This window comes from Panthera uncia, assembly GCF_023721935.1.
Source record: "Panthera uncia isolate 11264 chromosome A1 unlocalized genomic scaffold, Puncia_PCG_1.0 HiC_scaffold_16, whole genome shotgun sequence".
Taxonomy (NCBI): domain Eukaryota; kingdom Metazoa; phylum Chordata; class Mammalia; order Carnivora; family Felidae; genus Panthera; species Panthera uncia.
The window spans coordinates 54,940,909-54,959,995 of NW_026057576.1; the positions used below are offsets into that span (position 1 = coordinate 54,940,909).

The window sequence follows — 19,087 nt, forward strand, 5'->3', positions numbered from 1 at the left end:
CAATGCATCAATGATTACTTGTAAAACAAACCTAAGGAAAAATATATAAGCAAACTGCCCAAATATATTTTTCTATATTCACTGTCATTAAACATAACTCCTCTGTAATTGCATAACAAAATGAGATCATTTTCTAACTTGCAAAGGTAAAAATTTACACAGATAATATAATGTTCTTTTAGCTAAGTATTTTAGACAATTTTTTTAAAATTGTTTGTTTTCGGGGCGCCTGGGTGGCGCAGTCGGTTGGGCGTCCGACTTCAGCCAGGTCACGATCTCGCAGTCCGTGAGTTCGAGCCCCGCATCAGGCTCTGGGCTGATGGCTCAGAGCCTGGAGCCTGTTTCCGATTCTGTGTCTCCCTCTCTCTCTGCCCCTCCCCCGTTCATGCTCTGTCTCTCTCTGTCCCAAAAATAAATAAACGTTGAAAAAAAAAAATTAAAAAAAAAATAAAATTGTTTGTTTTCCTTATTAGTACTGTGGTATCAATAATAATGCTAAAGTAATTCAGTAGTATAATACTTTGCTGTTTTTACCTAGACTTTCTTTTAGTTTATTGGCAGATGACAGTTTTTAGTATAACTTAAAATTTAAGGCTAAAAATTTAATATAAAACTGTAATATGCATCAGTCTCAGGTGAAGTCATGGGAAACAGTACACATGAGGACTCTACAACCAGCTCAAAGAGTTCTTACTTTTTTTTTCCAATATGATGTGCTATGTGAACAAATGAAAAGTTGATGGTCTTTTCTATTCAAAGTTTTACAAATGAGATTCTTCACTCTAGTATTTTTCAATTTTTTCCCTATATTTATATACACACATTGGGGATGGATATGCTATATGTACATACCTGGTCATGAAGAAAGATATCTGTATCTGATGAAGAGGGATGTATAGTACATTGAGATCCTAGACAGGAAATTCAGTTGAAAGTATAGATGAAAAGGAAATATCGGTGTCAGGTGGCAAAAGTGCTAGACAATAGAAGATATTGTCATTGAATTCCAGAGACTATCATTCCTTTCCCAACTATCCACCTATACCACCCCCACCCCCCACTTTAATATATGTGTTGGATGGGTTACCAATAATCTAAGACTCTAATAAGTATCTCATCCTCTTGCCATTATTGCACCAGAAACCCCAGCCTAGATCAATCAACATACAGTATTCTCACAGTGAAAGGAATGAATACAATAAAAGCCAACAAGAGTTTACCACTGACTTCCCAGAAAAGTTTTCCACTTATAAAATCTCGGCAACATCCATCCCTTTGCTGCTGAATAAAATTGCTATTGCTTCCAGCAATCATTCTAAATCTACCATGACTGTCAAAGAATGACTGAGTGGGACCATGGAAAGGGTATGCATAAATTGTGTTACTATATGCCATTAAATCATCAGACCCTGAATCCTATGCTCACTGTAGGATTTCTCTGATGTGATTAAATATATATTAATATTGTTAGAAGCAATTTGAATTGGACTTTCTGCACCTTGAAGCTAAAATCATTTTAAATAAAAGATTGCCTCTAAGTTTGATTGAATGTTAGCTTGATCTTGATTCAGTAATTGATTCACCCTTTGGACATTTATTAAAGATCTACTAGCTCAGTAAAGACTACATTTGGCTGCCAATAAGTGCCTTATATGTTTATTTCTATCTTGTATAAACACACTCTAGATGTAAGTGGTCCCAAACCAGTTATTGTGCTTAGTCTATGAACTTCCCAAGGAACCAAGGACTATCCTGTTCAGAACTTTGTCATGTTCTGAATGGGTTTGCCACCCCCCACCCAATCTCATGTTCCAAAACAGAATGTATGCATCCCAAGAACTGACAGGAGGGAGGAGATGAAAAGGTCAAAATGTATCTGACAGCTCTCTTAAGGAAAATTTCTGGAAGCTTCCAGATTACATTTCTATCCATATTCCATCTGATCTGAACTTATCCACACAGTCACACTGGAGTCCTTGGGGGGTGGGGGAGAGGAAAAGAAAAAAAATCATGTGTATTCTGAATTGGAATGTGTAATTTTGGAAAAATGGGAGTATGGATATTCAGGACAACCAAGAATCTTCGCTACTACCACTGTGTCAGAAATTCTGTTAGCTTTGGATATTAACCAAATACATAATTTACAATAATGACAAGTATATTCCCAGTAGAAAGGATAACCATGCCTTATTGCACAAACCACAATAATTATAAGTGTAAAAGAAGGCACCATTAAAAATTATGCTGGGTAGATCAACATAAATTGAAACTTCTCATGAACTTTATGCATATAAGGAATTTCTTATTTAGGTATCAAAGCCCTTTGCACTTGTCCTACCTAATTAAAACATGTTATATTTGTTGTGTAATTTTACTTACTCAGTTGTATGCTCCTGGTATTTTAAAATTTAAAAGCTAAAATAACTTATTAATGGCTAAATATCATAGGAAAATTTATTATTTTAGACATTTGGGGACATTTTGAAAACTGTAAATGAATGTGTCCATACATTTTATTCTGTATGATAACATTTGAACAGTTTCTATGTTTTATTTTTTGAGTATTTCTTTTCCTCTATGGTTAAGCTGTCAGGTATTAATCTTGGTTTTGATCACTATGCTTTTAGGAGTCATTCTAACACCCCCATATAAAATTGTTGTTCTAAAGTAGTTTTCTCTGGGCTGAACAAAAAAAATGAAAGAGCTTATTAGAATAGTGTGTAAAAAAAATGCCAAGATATATCCAACAGAGTAAAGTACATGAATTTCAGGGCATAAAACTTTAGACAACCGTTTCAATCTTCATGCCTGTGATTGCTGACTTTAATTTTCAATGATTGCTCAAGAGACTTCAGATTATTAAAGGAATCTGCATATAAAATATAAAAATATGTCCATTTTCTATACATTATATCACATTCATTCATTAGTTTTATGCAAATTGCTAATTCACTCATCATTGCCTTCCTGTAATACATCAAGTATATTGTCACTATGAACTCAGGGAAACAGAAATTAATCCATGTTGTTCAAAGTGGCTAAATGGTTATACAGGTGGTGGAGGACTGAATGATCAAAAGAAAGATGACAGGGGGCGCCTGGATGGCTCAGTCAGTTAAGCGTCCGACTTCAGCTCAGGTCACTATCTCACAGTCTGTGAGTTCGAGCCCCACGTCGGGCTCTGTGCTGATAGCTCAGAGCCTGGAGCCTGCTTTGGATTCTGTGTCTCCCTCTCTCTCTCTGCCCCTTCCCCACTCATGCTCTGTCTCTCTCTGTCTCAAAAAATAAATAAAAAACATTAAAAAAAAGAAATTATTTAAAAAAAAAAGAAAGATGACAGGGGCTGAAGGAATAAATTGGAAGAGATAATACTAAGAAATAGAAGTTGTTAGTAATGTCTCTCAACTGGAGGGCACCAGCCTACATCAGCTACTGCACACTAGAAGAGGCTATCATAGTAGTTCTGGACACACTAATAAGATGAGTGGCATTGACACAATCAAAATGTGTTCAAGTACAATATCTCACTGCTACCACTGCTCTAAGTAATGCTAGCAAATGCCAATACAGTAGTCACCCCCACCTTATCCATGAAGGATACATCCCAAGAACCTTCAGTGGATACCTGAAACCATGGACAGTACCAAACCCTATATGTACTATGTTTTTTCCTATACATACATACCTATGATAAAGTTTAATCTATGAATTAAGCATAGGAAGAGATTAACAACAATAATAAAAATAGAACAATTATAACAGTATACCGTAATAAAAGTTATATACATGTGATCTCTTTATCTCTTAAAATATCTTATTGTCCTGTACTCACCCTTCTTGTTATGATGATGTGAAATGATTAAATGCCTTGTGATAAGATGAAGTGAGATAGGTGATGTAGGCATTGTGACATAGCATTAGGCTACTGCTGACCTCCTGAGGATACATCAGAAGGAGGATCATCTGCTTCCAGATCCCAGCTGACCACAGGTAACAGAAACCATGGGAAGTGAAAACAGGGGACCACTGTAACTGCTGTGCTAGAATCAGGAAGCTCCTCTTTCTCTCCTCCCTTCTGATCTATCAGCAATGAATCCTGTTGGCAGAACCTGTTAGAAAACCAGCCAGTGAGACATGAGACAAATGCAGTTTGTGAATTCTCAGTGTTCTAAAGGACAATGGAGAACAGAAAATAACAAAAATAGAGAAAAAAATTAAATAAGCAAAGACACAAATGAAGACCAAAATTTGAACTTGAGAAGATTAACCATAAAAATAGAAAGTGAGGATTGATCTTATTGGCTCTTGGATAGATCTATGATGTTTGCTTCTTACTCTCATGATTTCTCTGTAGGCTCTTCTGCCTGGAAATTTTAGAGTAACTCAGAGACAGTCACATTACTCATTTCAATTTGGATTTTACTTTAGTTAATTAAGAGAATACTCAGTACATGGGTCACACAGACATATGAAGCACATGTACACAATTAGACTGAGATCTCCCATAATTCTCTGGAATGTTGACATGACCCAATAAATTCACTTGTTTTCTACAATGAAATTATTTTTCTGCCTTTATGACTGTTCTCATTGTAGTAAACACACATTTCTTCATTTTCCTTTACCATTCATCTAAAATACATATATACAGTATATCGATGCACATACTTGTATTAATTAGGACAACTTAGGTTTTATTGAGCTAACAAGCAACACCAAATTCTGTACACACAAAGGTTTATTTCTTGCTGCCCTCCATCTGCTTGTAGGCTCAGATATCTGTTTAGATGACACTGTTTCTGGCCATCCACGTGGCTAATCAGTCATCTAGGCTGCTCAGATCTTATCATTCCTCCTCCACCTCTGAATAAGGTCTTCTTGCATTTCCCAGTGGGATATGGTATAAGTGGAAGGTCTCACATGGGCTTTCCTAAGACTATGCATGGAAGTGATTTGTTACTTCTAGTCACAAATCACAAAGTCAACTGAAATGTAACGGAGCTAGAAAAATAGGAGATTCTATGTCTTTTACACTTACTATTTGCCACTAAAGGTCTCAGGGGCTAGGAATACAAAGAAGGAAATAAACACATCATCTGACAAAATGTTCTTGGGGAAGAGACTACTTAAAGTAGCATAGTCTAGAAAAACATCCCTGAAGATGTGACATTTGAGTTCAGATCCCTATGGGATGTGCTTTGAGATCTATTTACTACTGATTCTGACCCAGACTCTATAGTTACATGCTAAACTGTGGATTTTTTATTTAGTTGAGATGCAAATAACTTCTGACCAGAATAACTCAAAGTCATGGTTATATTTCCTTCTAGAACATAAATATTGTAAACATAAAATTCTGAACATAAGTTTGTATATAAGCTGGTGATTTTTACTATTTATTTCTTAATTCTTATAATCAATTCTTAAAATGTTCCCATCTCTGCAACAAGTATAGCTGTGACTGTACTTTGACAAGAGAGCAACATAATTCAATGGCAAAAGGATCGGGCATCTTTTCAATAAATGGTGCTGGAACAACTAGACACCCACATGCCTAAAAAGATGAGTCTAGAATAGACCTTATACTTTTCATGAAAATCAACTCAAAACATATCACAGACATAAACTTAAAACACTATTATAAAACTCCTATAATATATCATAGGAGAAAATCAAGGTGACCTTGGGTTTGTCAATGACTTTGTGAATATAATACCAAAAGCACAATCCATGAAAGAAAAAAGAATGATAAATTGGAACTTCATTAAAATTAAAAACTTCTAATCTGTAAAATATCACATTAAGATAATGAAAGGGCAACCACATACTAGGAGAAAATATTTGCAAAACACCTATTGGATAAAAGACTGGTTTCCAGAAATATAAAGAAACCTTAAAAGTAAATAAGAAAATATGGGGCACCTGGGTGACTCAGTCAGTTAAGCGTCTGACTTCGGCTCAGGTCATGATCTCACAGTTTATGAGTTCTAGCCCCGCATCAGGCTCTGTGCTGACAGCTCAGAGTCTGGAGCTGGCTTCAGATTCTGTGTCTGCCTCTCTCTGTGCCCTTCCCTGCTCACACTCTGTCTCTCTCTCAAAAATAAGAAACACTAAAAAATTTTTTTTTAAAAAGTAAATAAGAAAATAAGTGATCCAATAAAAACTGGGAAAAAATATCTGAACAGACTACTCCTCAAGGAAAATATATAGATGGCAAATAAGCACATGAAAAGATACTAAATATCATATATCCCTAGGGAATAGCATATTAAGACAACAATGAGATATCACCACGTACCTACTAGAGAGGCTAAAATTCAAAACAAGAATAATACCAAATGCTGGCAATGATAGGAGGTGACAGGAATGCTCATTCATTTCTGGTGAGCGTAAAATGGTACAACTATTAGAAAACAATTTTGGCAGATTTTTACAGATCTAAATATACTCTTATTATGTAATATGACAATTGTACCCTTTAGTATTTACCCAAATGAGGTGAAATATTATGTCCACATAAAACCTGCCCATGGTGGTTTTATTCATCATTGCCAAAACTTGGAAGCAACTAAGATATTTTTCATTAGGTGACTAGATAAGTAAACTGTGGTACATCTATACAATGGAGTATGACTCAGCACTAGAAACACAAATTGCTATCAAGCCACAAAAAGACATGAGGGATCTTAAATGCATATCGCTAAGGGAAAGATGCCAAATATGAAATATCTACATACTGTAGGATTCTAACTACATGACATTCTGGAAAAGACAAAACTATGGACACAGTAAAAAAAAAAAATCAGCATTTGCCAAAGGTTGGAGGGAAAGGCAGGGATGAATAGGTGGAGCACAGTAGTGTTTGGAACAGTGAAACTATTCTGTATAACGTTTTAATGGTGAATAAATGTCCTGATACACTTGTCAAAACCAACAGAATGTTCAGCACAGAATAAACCCTAATGGTAAATAGGGATTTGAGTTAATAATGGATCAATATTGGCTCATCAATCTTCAAATGTACCTCAGTAATGTATGATGTTAATAACAGTGGAAACTAGAGGAAAGGTGGGTGGTATATATGGTCAATCTCCACTTTCTGCTCAATTTTTCTGTAAATGTTAAACTACTCAAAAAATAAAGTCTTTTGAAAAATATTCTTTGTATCGATTTTACCACACTGCTTGTGCTTTCATAAATGAATTTCTTAGATTCCAGACACATTTGTACTTGGATAAAATCAAGATTTTCTGAATTTTGAAAATTATTTTTTTACATGTTAGTCATAAAAAGTATACAGAATCAAGTATATAAAAGTTGAAGATAATTTTAATGTGTATACTTATATAACTACAGCAGTAATTATATTAGGACTAAAGACCCTTAAAGTAAATCTGGAATATTAGAAGAAAATTTCCCAGACTGAAGAAATACATAAGTCTGTATATGTATAAGGCCTGTCAAGTCCTAAGTAGTAAGAATGAAAAATGACCCACAAGATACATATCACGGCAAAAATTTTGAACTATAAGGAAAAATAGAGACTACGGAAAACTTTTAGAAGTAAGACAAATTGCCTACAAAGGAATGAGAATATAAGTAATGCTGACTTTCTCATTACCAAAACTGGATTACATAGAAAATGTTTTAAGAAAATTTGAAAAATAATCTTAATTCATAAGAGCCTATTTTATCAGACACTTGGTATTAAACATAGCCATAGTAATTCAAACAATATAACATTGATGGAAGAGAAACTGATTTGGAATTTAGGATTCTGCATCCAAACCAAATGAACTTTAAAAATGAGAAAACAAAATAAACTTTGTGAAAATACGAGGACTCAGAAGGTTAAGCCCCCATGCATGCTCTCTAGAATAATACTATAAAAATACTCATATCAAAAATCTAAAAACTGTCAGATTCATCAACAGAGTAATATTAGAATAGGTATTGATATTAATGAAATTAAACTTTGTACTATGAAATATGTAAGTAGATATTTTCCATATAATTTATAAGTATTACACCAATATCTAATAATAATAGTTAATCGTAATTGAAGGCTTACTGTATCATGCATTATGCCTTTGAACATATTCTGTTATCCAGCTGTCATAATTCTCTGACATAGGTCATATTTTATTTTATATCTATCTTATAGATGAATAAACAGAGGTTTGTTGTGGTTAACTTGGAGAACTAGAATTCAACCACAAGCAGTCTGATGCCACTGTCTTCTTAATATATTATAACAAGACTGTTTAAAAAAAGTGGGAAAGTATTGAACAATTATACTACCCTATAATATGGATAACATCTTATCAATAACAATCATAGGGATGATGAAATTAGAGGATGTTTGAAGAAATTCTAGAAATTACATTAGGAATGGCTCTAGATTTTTAAAAATAATTGTTAATTTACATAATTTATATTAAATATTTGTATTAATTTGTGTCTAAAAAAGCAAGATACTAAAACAATACATTATTCAAAAATTTATGAGGATGCAGAATTCTGTATATTAATTCATAATATATTTAATAAATAGATACCGATAGGCAAGAGATTAAAATCTAAAAGACTGAATATTTATGTGAAAATAATTGAGTTCCATAAGGAAACTAAAATATATATTTGAAATAGATAACATTTTTTGATTGCTTAATGTGTCCCAAATGCTTCTATTTTTCTGAGAAAGGAAAAGTAACACTTTATTGCACATCTGAAAATAAGTTTGAGAACTCAGCTCAGACATCCTGCCAAATGCCTGTAATTTTTTTATCCTTTAATTTCTGGTGTAGTTCTCATACCTCTTATCCCATTCTACCTCTTCCTGCTACCTCATCATTGTACCATCACCTCTGTCCCCTTCCTCCAGGGGACAATCCAGCAATTAGGTTAGAATTTGAAACAGAAGTCAGAAGAATGTTCTCTGAGTAATCGCTAACTTCATCTAAGAGTAGTCTTGTCATTTTTAAGATGAAAAAGACAGAAATATTAACAAAAGATGGAGGAAGAAAAAAGTACATCTAAAGACAGGATTAACAGATAATCGTATCTCATCAACAGCTTCATCTGTCTGATGAGTTTTGGTTTTGTCCTCTTCTCCAGAACCTGCTTCTCCACAAATTCTCTAAACTCCAATAGTTCTTTGATCTTCTTATATGCATCAGTGAGAAATGCTCGAACTTGAGGGTACTTTAAAATCATGAAATATGTCCATCAAAAAAATTGCAATTTTCTAGGTCCTTCTGCAGAATCTGATTCAGAAGATCTAGCTTAAGTATCTGCATGTTTAACAATCTCTCTGAGGGCTCTTGGGTGGATGGTCTTCTGGCTGTATTTTGCTCCAGAGTTTCACTAGAAATTTCTAGCTATCCTTTATTCAAATTATATTTTTGATCCAAGGCTTTTAATGATGTCTTATTCTTTTAACAGTTAAAATATTAAATGCCTTAGCTTGGTATTTAGTGGCATTTGTACTCAGTACCTCAAAATTAATCATTCAATCATTCATGCAGCCATTAATCAATCCTTTCATTCATTAAACAAACAAGCATCCAGATCTTATTATGTTCTAGGCACTATTGTTGGTTCTGGAAATACAGCCATAAGAATGGTTCTTTCTTGACCATAAAGAACTCTGTAGTAGATTGTACTATTTTTTACCAATATCTACAGGGTCCATCTATAAGGTTTCATCGATCCCTTCCGTGTTCTCCCTGTTAGATGAATATACCCACTTCTCCCTTTTGTATCAGAGCTAATGGGCCATACGGTTATCTCTGGCCAACAAAATGTAGGAAGAAATGACATATCATATTCAACCAGAAGTTTTAAGAGCCACAAAACCAGTATACCCTAAGCAACCCCCTGTTCCTTTAGCTTGAGTTTTGGAATAATAAGAAACAGAATAGAACCTATAGTAGAAGACACAAAACAGTAGTGAGAAATAAACCTCTGTTATATGAAGCCAGTAGGATTGTTAGTGATACAAATTTTAAACACTTTTTTATTGGCTTACAGGCAACAGATTTATTCCTCATAGTTCTGGAGGCCTAAAGTCCAAGATCAGGGCACCAACATGGTTGCATTATTTGGTGAGGGCCCTTTTTCTGGTTTATAGCTGATGCCTTCTCCTTGTGACTTCACATGGTGGAGGGCAATATAACTATTTGGAAAATATGTCCGAGGAATGTTGCATAACAGATTGTTTTCAAACTGAAGATAAGAGGTATTGGGAGCTGTCTTCAGTGGTATTTTACAAAGTCCTATCATCAGCCCTTTTCTGCTCAGCATTGTTATTAATGTCTTTGATAAAGTCATTTTGGTTGTTGATGACACAGATTAGCCAGAGCAAAAAGAAATAATCAACACCTGACAAGTGTTGCTTTTCAGATAAGCAGAATAAGGAGAAAAGGAATATCTACCTACCCAAACAAAATAAAAGACAAGTATGCAATTATACATGTTTATACACACACAGATAAACACTCTACACAGACTGCATCCCCAATTTGGTTATCCAAGGATATAAAATCATAATGAAAATAAATTTTCCACTATGCCAAAACAGATGTAGCCAGAGTCTGTGGTAGGGCAGGTAGGGTCTTACCAGTTTCCAAAAAGTCAATTTATTTCATGATTCTGACCTTTTACATGTGGAACTTCAGCTGACATTTGGAAACTCTTAAATCGTTAATCAATGTGCTGCTTTTAAGGAAACATATGGAGGTCTTGAACCAAACAAACTCTGTATCAGCAAGGCCATACCATTCCAGAAGGAGAACTCATCGTTACTGCCCAAATGCCTCTGAAAAACATCTCTGCCTCCAGCTTTCTCAAGAAATCCTTTTTCCGTTAGATTACAACAACTGGACTTTAAAAATATCTGATGGGAATTATGAAATAAAACAAACTAAAATTAAGCCATGATAAAAGTAACATCTGTATAAAACCCTACAACAAAAATACAGGCTAGAAAGGGAAGCAGGGGTAACTTTGGTTTACCAAGAAAAAATGTTCGTCTCAAAAATATATGATTTTATTTTAACGTTTGCTAGTTCACTATGCATCTACAGTATTAAATATTTGCACAGTACTACACTTTAAATAGAATTGTTACAGAGTAATACAAAAGCCAGGTAACATATCATAAGAGAAGTATAAAAGTATAGTTTGGAAAAATAAATATAATAACCATCTTCAAACACTCAATGGACTTACAGATGGAAAACAAACATGTTTATTTCATGTGCAAAGGTCCAGGGAAAATTACAGGGAACCTGATTTTTAATCAATCCAAATGAGGAATGTTAAACAGAAAACAACAGCCAAAAATGGCACCACTTATGCTGAGTCCCCAGACTGAGGTTTAATATACAATCCATCTGAAGTTTCAACCTCCCCCAGAAATGTAGTTATAACTGGTCAGTCAGGAATTGTCTCAATTGATGCCAGTGGAGTAGTCTGCCATGTGGGCCCTCTCCATCCCCCAAAGGAAGATGAGGTCATCTGCTGGGTAAGAGCCCATTTTCCCCCTTAACGAAAAGCAACCTTGCCAGGAATCCTCCTTTTCTTCTACTAACAAAGGATGCCCCACCTTCCTTCCTATAAAAACCTTCCATTTGTACCACTCTGAGCTTCCCTCTACTTGCCAGATGGGATGGTGCACACTTCATGAATCCTTTAATAAAGCCAATTAGATATTCAAATTTACTTGCCTGAATTTTGTTTTTTAACAGGAAATTGACTTGAATTAGAACAATCTATTAATAGGTATAGACTGTGTCAAGGGAAAAACACAAAGTGATTTGTTCAAAAGAAGTCTAACAAAGCATCTCCAAAAGATTTTGTAGAAGGGATTAAAATGACACCATCAAGGGGTGCCTGGGTGGCTCAGTCAGTTAAGTGTCCAACTTCAGCTCAGGTCATGATCTTGCAGTTCATGAGTTCAAGTCCCACCTTGGGCTCTGCGCTGACAGCTGAGAGCCTGGAGCCTGCTTCAGATTCTGTGTCTCCCTCTCTCTCTCTGCTCCTCCCCTGCTTGTACTCCTTTTCTCTCTCTTTCTCAGAAATAAGTAATACTTAAAAATAAATAAAATGACACAATCAAATCATAAAACCATGCTAAATCCAATCATAAGATATAAGTTATAAATCATAGGTCTGGACTCCATGAAAAATCTCTCACATTATTGTGCAGTGGAAAAGTGCTCAGGAAGTAAATCCATATAAGCCACATTATAGGCTAACATCAACAACACCTGATGTTCATTGATGCGTTGGCCTAATTAAGTACATGTGATATGAAACCTTATAGGTAGATACAAAGTCATCTATGCTTGTGGTTCTCAACCATGGTTACCCATTAGAATATCACCTGGGAGATATTAATAGTTCTTAATGCCAAGTCCCCTCTACCTTCAGATATTTTAATATAATTCGGAGCAAGTTCTCCCAACATGATTTCTTTCAATACTTCCAAGTTATTATACATTCATCTAAGGCTGAGTGCCATTAAAGTAGTCTAAATTCACTATAGTGGGATTGAATGGCCGTTCCCACTGGGTGGATTACACATAGTTTTCAGTATTTCTCAAGAAAATGTTCTCATTTGTCTACTTATTAAATAAACACTGAGTCTTTAGCTAGGACTAAGAATATAAGAAAAACTAAAGTAGCTATAAAATAGTGTGAATATAGGGGCGCCTGAGTGGCTCAGTTGGTTGAGCGTCCGACATCAGCTCAGGTCATGATCTCGCGGTCTGAGTTTGAGCCCCGCGTCAGGCTCTGTGCTGACAGCTCAGAGCCTGGAGTCTGCTTTGGATTCTGTGTCTCCCTATCTCTGCTCCTGCCCTGCTTGTGCTCTGTCTCTCTCTCTGTCTCAAAAATAAATAAACATTAAAATTTTCTTTTAATTAAAAAAAGATAGTGTGAATATAAATAGCAGAGAGATATGAAATAGAAAAAAGTAAAGGTGCAAAATGCAAATTCCAATCTGAAAGGACATACATCTTGATGTGAGGTGATTTGGATTGGAAAAATCATTAAAACACTAGGATAAAGGGGCAAACTGTGATCAGCTTAGAAAGAACCTCATACCCTAAAGCATTTGAGACTTACTTATCCTGGAACAAAATGTGGTGATATTGAAGACAAGGAGAGGAGCTCACTCCTCCTGCTTTTTCCCACTCACATTTTTTCCCTAACACATAGACATATAGAAATGGTTTTTAATTATTTTTTGGCATGAAGTAGGTATTCTTTAAACACTAGAACACCCAATTTGAAATTCTCTTTAGTCCATGTCTCGAGAGAGAATACAATCCTTGTGTCTGTTTTCTCACAGGGCCTGGAACTGATGACTGATGTTATAGGAAGATATCAATGGGTATCTAGAAACAGGAAATATGGAACTTTGGACAATCGTGACCTCGGAACAAATTGCTGCACTGCTACTTTTCACAAAGGAAAAAAAATCTAATAAACAACTTATTAACAGAATTTAGTTATTTTAAGAACCTAAGACATTAAGGGCCTTGTCTAAGAATCTATTTATACATGTTTTAGTAATAGTTAATGCTATTAAATATTAAATAACTATTATATTATAGCTAATGCTTATTTGGTGCTTCCGGAATGCCATTCACTATCATGTTGTTTTATATTATTAACTGATAAACAAAGAAAATTGTACATAGTAAATGAAATTAAAAAACTAAATTATTATTAAATTATTTCAATCATGCTTGACTATCAGGATACATTAAAATTATAGTAGGTAGTACAGGGAGTATTAAGTAAAATACACATACATACTTCTGTTAATGGTGACTTAAAATAACCCTAGAAATAGGCCACATGCTACGTTCAAATGAGGTCATGGTCTCAATTCAAGCTTCTGTAAAATACATATATTTTTAATTTTTGGCATCCCTTGTTTGTATGTGTGTGAGAGTGTGCACGTGAATAGCAGTGATTTGATAAGATTATGCAGACATATGGCAAGGAGCTGGGCTTCTTGGCATGTTTTGGCAGAATGACTAGAGATTTTTGAGTTATAAGTGAGCAAAAAAAAGAATACTTTTTAACTTTGTAAAACATTTGGATTTTCATAACTCTATATAATCCAAAATAACAGCAGTTATAAACTTTATACTTGGCAACCTTAACATTCTTATTTCAAACCAAAAGAAGCTTATGTTTTGAAGTCTATGGAAATGTAATCATCTGTAGTCTATTTTCAACACAGGCAGAAGAGGAGTTTAGTTTAAGACCACATCTAACAAAATAATTAAAATTGTTGCAGATACTCTGATTTGTTTAGTATACAACTAAAATGAGATATGAGCTAATGATTTCTAAATTAATATACTCATTAATTTACTCTTCTGCTAGCTTAATGCTATCATTTCTGAAAAAAATTACTTGAATGATGTTCCATAAGGTTTTACAATTTTTAATTCAGTTTTTCATAGCCATAATAAGAAAATTTTAATGATATGCTTCTTATTATTCTGGTTTGAAAAAAGACATGGTATATATATATATATATATATATATATATTTTTTTTAAGTTTAATATAAAGACCACAGTAGATAATCTTTTTAAGAAGCCACATTCACATTGTTGGGGCACCTGATGGCTCAGTCTGTTGAGCATCTGACTCTTGGTTTCAGATCAGGACATGATCTCACAGTTTGTGGGTTCCAGGCCTACACTGGGTCCACGTTGACAGCATGGTGCTTGGGATCCTGTCTCTTTCCCTCTCTCTCTGTCTCTCCTCCCCTGTTCATGCTCTCTCTCTCTCAAAATAAATAAATAAACTGAAAAAAAAAGTTGGATCCTCTTATTTAAATAAATAAATAAAGCCACATTGTTAATGGTTTCTGAAAAATAAAAAGAAAAACAAGACAAAATGTGAAGTTTTTTTTTTTTTACTTTAAAAATTCATTCTAAATGCATTGAGTTAATGTATTTAATTTGTAGTTCCTAGGTAGTATACAAGGCTTTTACACTGTTGGTGGGAATGTAAATTGGTGCAACCACTATGGAAAGCAAACAGTATGGAGGTTCCTCAAAAAATTAAAAATAGAACTCCCATATGGTCCAGCAATCCCACATCTGGGCATTCATTTGAAGAAAATGGCAACACTAACTCAAACATGGATATATGTATCCCCATGATCACTGCAGCATTTTGGCTAAGATAAAGTGTAAACTTCCAGTTATAAAAGAAATAAGTCATGGAAATGTAATGCACAGCATGGTGACTATAGTTATAACTACTCTATTATATATTTGAAAGTTGTTAAGGGAGTAGGCTTTAAAAATTCACATCACAGGGGCGCCTGGGTGGCTCAGTCGGTTACGCGTCTGACTTCGGCTCAGGTCATGATCTCACGGTCCGTGAGTTCGAGCCCCGCGTCAGGCTCTGTGCTGTCAGCACAGAGTCGTCTTCGGGCCCTCTGTCTCCCTCTCTCTCTCTGCCCCTCCCCTGCTCGTGCTCTCTCTCTGTCTCTCTCAAAAATAAATAAACATTTAAAAAAAAATTCTCATCACAAGGAAAAAATTGTAACTATGTGTGGTGATGGAAGTTAACTAGACTTACTGCGGTGATCATTTTGGAATATATACAAATATTAAAAAGGCATGACGGGCCAAACCTTATTATCACAAGTATAAAATAACTCCTCAAAAACTAATGTTAACATTGGTTTTCAATTATAAATGTGCTTTGAAAGTTGTACTACACAGAAGTGTTGACCTCGTTGTAACACAGTCTAACTCACATATAGGTGGTAATACTTATTTACAATTCCTGAAAAAGGGAAACTGGAGAGATTTCTCAGTCATAATTATTACATGATTACAAATGAAGAATTTTAAACAATTTCAGAAAATATATGAATGTTTTGTCTTCTCTTCCCTTGACGAATTTCTACAAATTTTTGCATGTATCTATTCTTTCAAGATGAGAGATGGATTCAACTTCCATGATAGATATTTTAGTTTATTTTTTTATTGATAAAAATACAGAAAGTAGTATTTTTCAAATTTTCATTTGTAATTTATAAAAAAAGAAAAATTTGTGTGTGTGTCTATACATGTCTGTATAAGTATGTACAAATATATACACACAGGTATTATATATACATATATAACGTTCTACCATTACTTCAAAATTATTTCAATCATATCTTTTTAAAGAATCATCAATATTGAGTATTTAAATAAAAAATTTCACATCCTTATCCTGTTGAAATGTTGTACATGGTCATTCACTCTTATGCTCAAGATATTATTTATTGGAACTTTATGAGTTTCTAAGAACTATGGCAGGTCTAAACCCAGTGATATTTGCTCAAAGCACAACCACCTTTGGGATCAGATACTAGCAATAAAGTCTCTGAGTTTCATTCCCACAACTAATACTCTACCCATGTCTTACTACATATCTTTCAATGAATTACTTCATTTAATTTATAACAGAATTTGAAGTCTAAATAGCAGTCAGATCAATTTATAATATTTTTCAATGAATGGCTTCAGTTCACTTAGAATTTAAAGTCTCAGACTTGAAGCTGGAACAGTTTTTAAAATATTACTTGACATTTTAGTATAAGAGTTAAAACTTTTGTAAATAGGTAGCTATTTAGGGCAGTTTGTGCAGGGGGGAAAATCCCATCTCTGACTAAATTGACAGGTTTGAAGTTGAGGTGTTTGTGAGAGAGAATTGCTCTTTATGGCAACTCTGTGTTTAAAGGATTGGTGGTACACTAATTAGCCTCCTGTCCTGGCTATTGATGCAAAGAATACAAAATACGTGCTAGTATTCATGATGGTGCGATTTGAAGCTGATGAAGTCAATGCAAATGTCATGTATGGGATTTTTCAGGGAGACCGGAGGGGCTGGAATAGTGACAGAGTGTTCCTCTATGAAAGAAGTGTTTGTGCACACTGCTAAAATGAACTACTTGTTGCTGTGCTCAGCTGGCCCAAATCCACAAATTTTAGACCTCACATGTTCTTAGCTTCCCTTTGTTTGGCATACTATACTGTATTTTTAGCATTTACAGAGATTCCTGACATCCTTCAAACATCCAAAACACAGTGATATTGTTATTTTTGTTATTGATCCATTCTAGCAGAGTTAAGTCAAACTCTATTACATTAAGGGCATGTAGATATATTACGGATACTAACATGAAATCAAAATATTTCTTTTGCACTGATCACCTATTTTTTTATAGAAATGCATTTTTGTGTTAATATGCACATTCGTGTTAGTCTCTTTTCTCTATCTTTTGAAAATATAATGTGGCAATGCTTTACATTTCACAACACAGTAGTTTGAGAAGTTTTTTATTAGAATTTTAAAAGTTTGTTTTACCCAGAAACAGTTACCAAGCAAATCTTTATGCACCGTTATTTTAGCTCCAAAGTAGAATAGAATCAAACCATGGTTTAAATAGATGTGTGTGTGTGTGTGTGTGCGTGTGTGTGTGTGTGTGTGTATCTGTATTTTTATAAAAAATATGATGGCTATAGAAAACAACCTCTTCTTTATTCTACTATTAGGTAAGTATATGATTATTAAAGGCAATAGGACTTTACCAGTTTTTAACTTAAAATGGTGATATTCCTAGATAGTAAAACAGACAAAGAATGTAAAAACAAAACAAAACAAAACACAATCAAGGCTAGAAATGCATTTTAGATATTAAACCAGACATAAAACGTATTTGAGAAGCTAATTTTAAGCTGGCTATGATGAAATTTCAAAAGCAAAGGAAATCTTTTATTAGCTAAATATGGGTCAATTATAAACTGTTAAGGATTACTGAGCCAGATATAAATTTTGAGAATGTATTAACTTTAACTTTGTCATTCTGAATTAAGCATATTACTAAAATTACAGAAATGCTTACATTTTTTAAAGGCCAGGGATAATATTCTAAGGAAATTTTAAGAGAATAGCTCCTCAGTAGAATAGCTCATTAAGAGTTTATATTAAATAATCACTAGCTAATAACAAATATAAATTTATGAAATGGGACATTTTCATTTGGAAAAATATATACAAATTATAAACTTATTTATAATTATAAAATTATTAAATAAGATTGTACCATAATAAACATTGATATAATATTGTAATAAAAAGTCCAAAATATTTTAAGTTAAACCAAATATTAGAAAAATTAAGTGATGAATATACAAAGCTGCAAAATTGTCACCAAAATATCAATTAAAGTTAAATCTGTGTAACTCTTTCCCTCAAGACATGCAAAATAGAAAACAAAATACCCAGTGATTCTTAAACTTCAGTTTGTACTAAAATCATCTGGAAGGCTTGTTAAAAGACACATCACCCGGCCCCACCTCCAAGTTATTGATTCAGTAGGTCTGGGTTAGGGCCTGAGAAGTTACATTTCTAACAAGCTTCTAAGTGATGCCAGTGCAGCTGACATGAACACCACACTTTGAGAATTCCCAGATTAATAAAAAGATAAGGAGTTACTAGCACACAATAATGGCAAAAAATGCAAACTCAAATTAAATTTTCTCTATTCTCAAGAATATGATTGTATTTTAGTTTTCACTAATTTGTTAAACAGTGTGAACCAAGTAAGACACAAACATTCTGTGACTTTGTCCCTTCCTCCAGTCATGGGCAGATTCTATAACGTTATGGTTCTTGTCAGGTTTGAAAATATCAGACAAATTTAATCAAGTGTAATAGTCGAATCTCTTATCTCATTCAATGCTTTCTATATTTCTCTGCCTAAGTCAGGCTCAACTCTGGCCCTAGTAACCCACATGGGGTAGGGGATACGTTCTGCTTTCTCACTGCTTTCTTTCTCTCTCTTCAGTTCCATTCTCCTTCACTAGGTCGGGATTGGAAAAAGAGGAGTAGAAAGGAACAAGTGTCTCTCTAGGCTGCAAATTTTTTTCTCACTCATCTAGGTGATCACTGACGTTCTGTGTAACAACGGTGTGAAGGCTGGCTATCTCACTGTATGCATGGGTAAACTTACAGACAGGAGTTATGCAAAGATGGTGATTCCTTTGGCT

General features: G+C 34.2%; 2 long non-coding RNA genes across 4 annotated transcripts in view; one reads left to right on the forward strand and one right to left on the reverse strand.

Annotated features, from left to right (window-relative positions):
- LOC125933896 (uncharacterized) overlaps positions 1–1,045 on the reverse strand; it is a 64,295-nt gene extending 63,250 nt beyond the window's left edge. Inside the window, exon 1 of one of the 3 annotated variants that reach the window (XR_007461146.1) lies at positions 853–1,045. This is a non-coding gene — a long non-coding RNA (uncharacterized LOC125933896). The remainder of the gene's footprint in view (positions 1–852) is intronic. The other 2 variants (XR_007461144.1, XR_007461145.1) reach the window with 2 other exon arrangements.
- Positions 1–13,512, forward strand: part of LOC125933895 (uncharacterized) — a 167,117-nt gene extending 153,605 nt beyond the window's left edge. Inside the window, exon 4 of the long non-coding RNA XR_007461143.1 lies at positions 13,358–13,512. This is a non-coding gene — a long non-coding RNA (uncharacterized LOC125933895). The remainder of the gene's footprint in view (positions 1–13,357) is intronic.
- Positions 13,513–19,087: the final 5,575 nt, after the last annotated feature.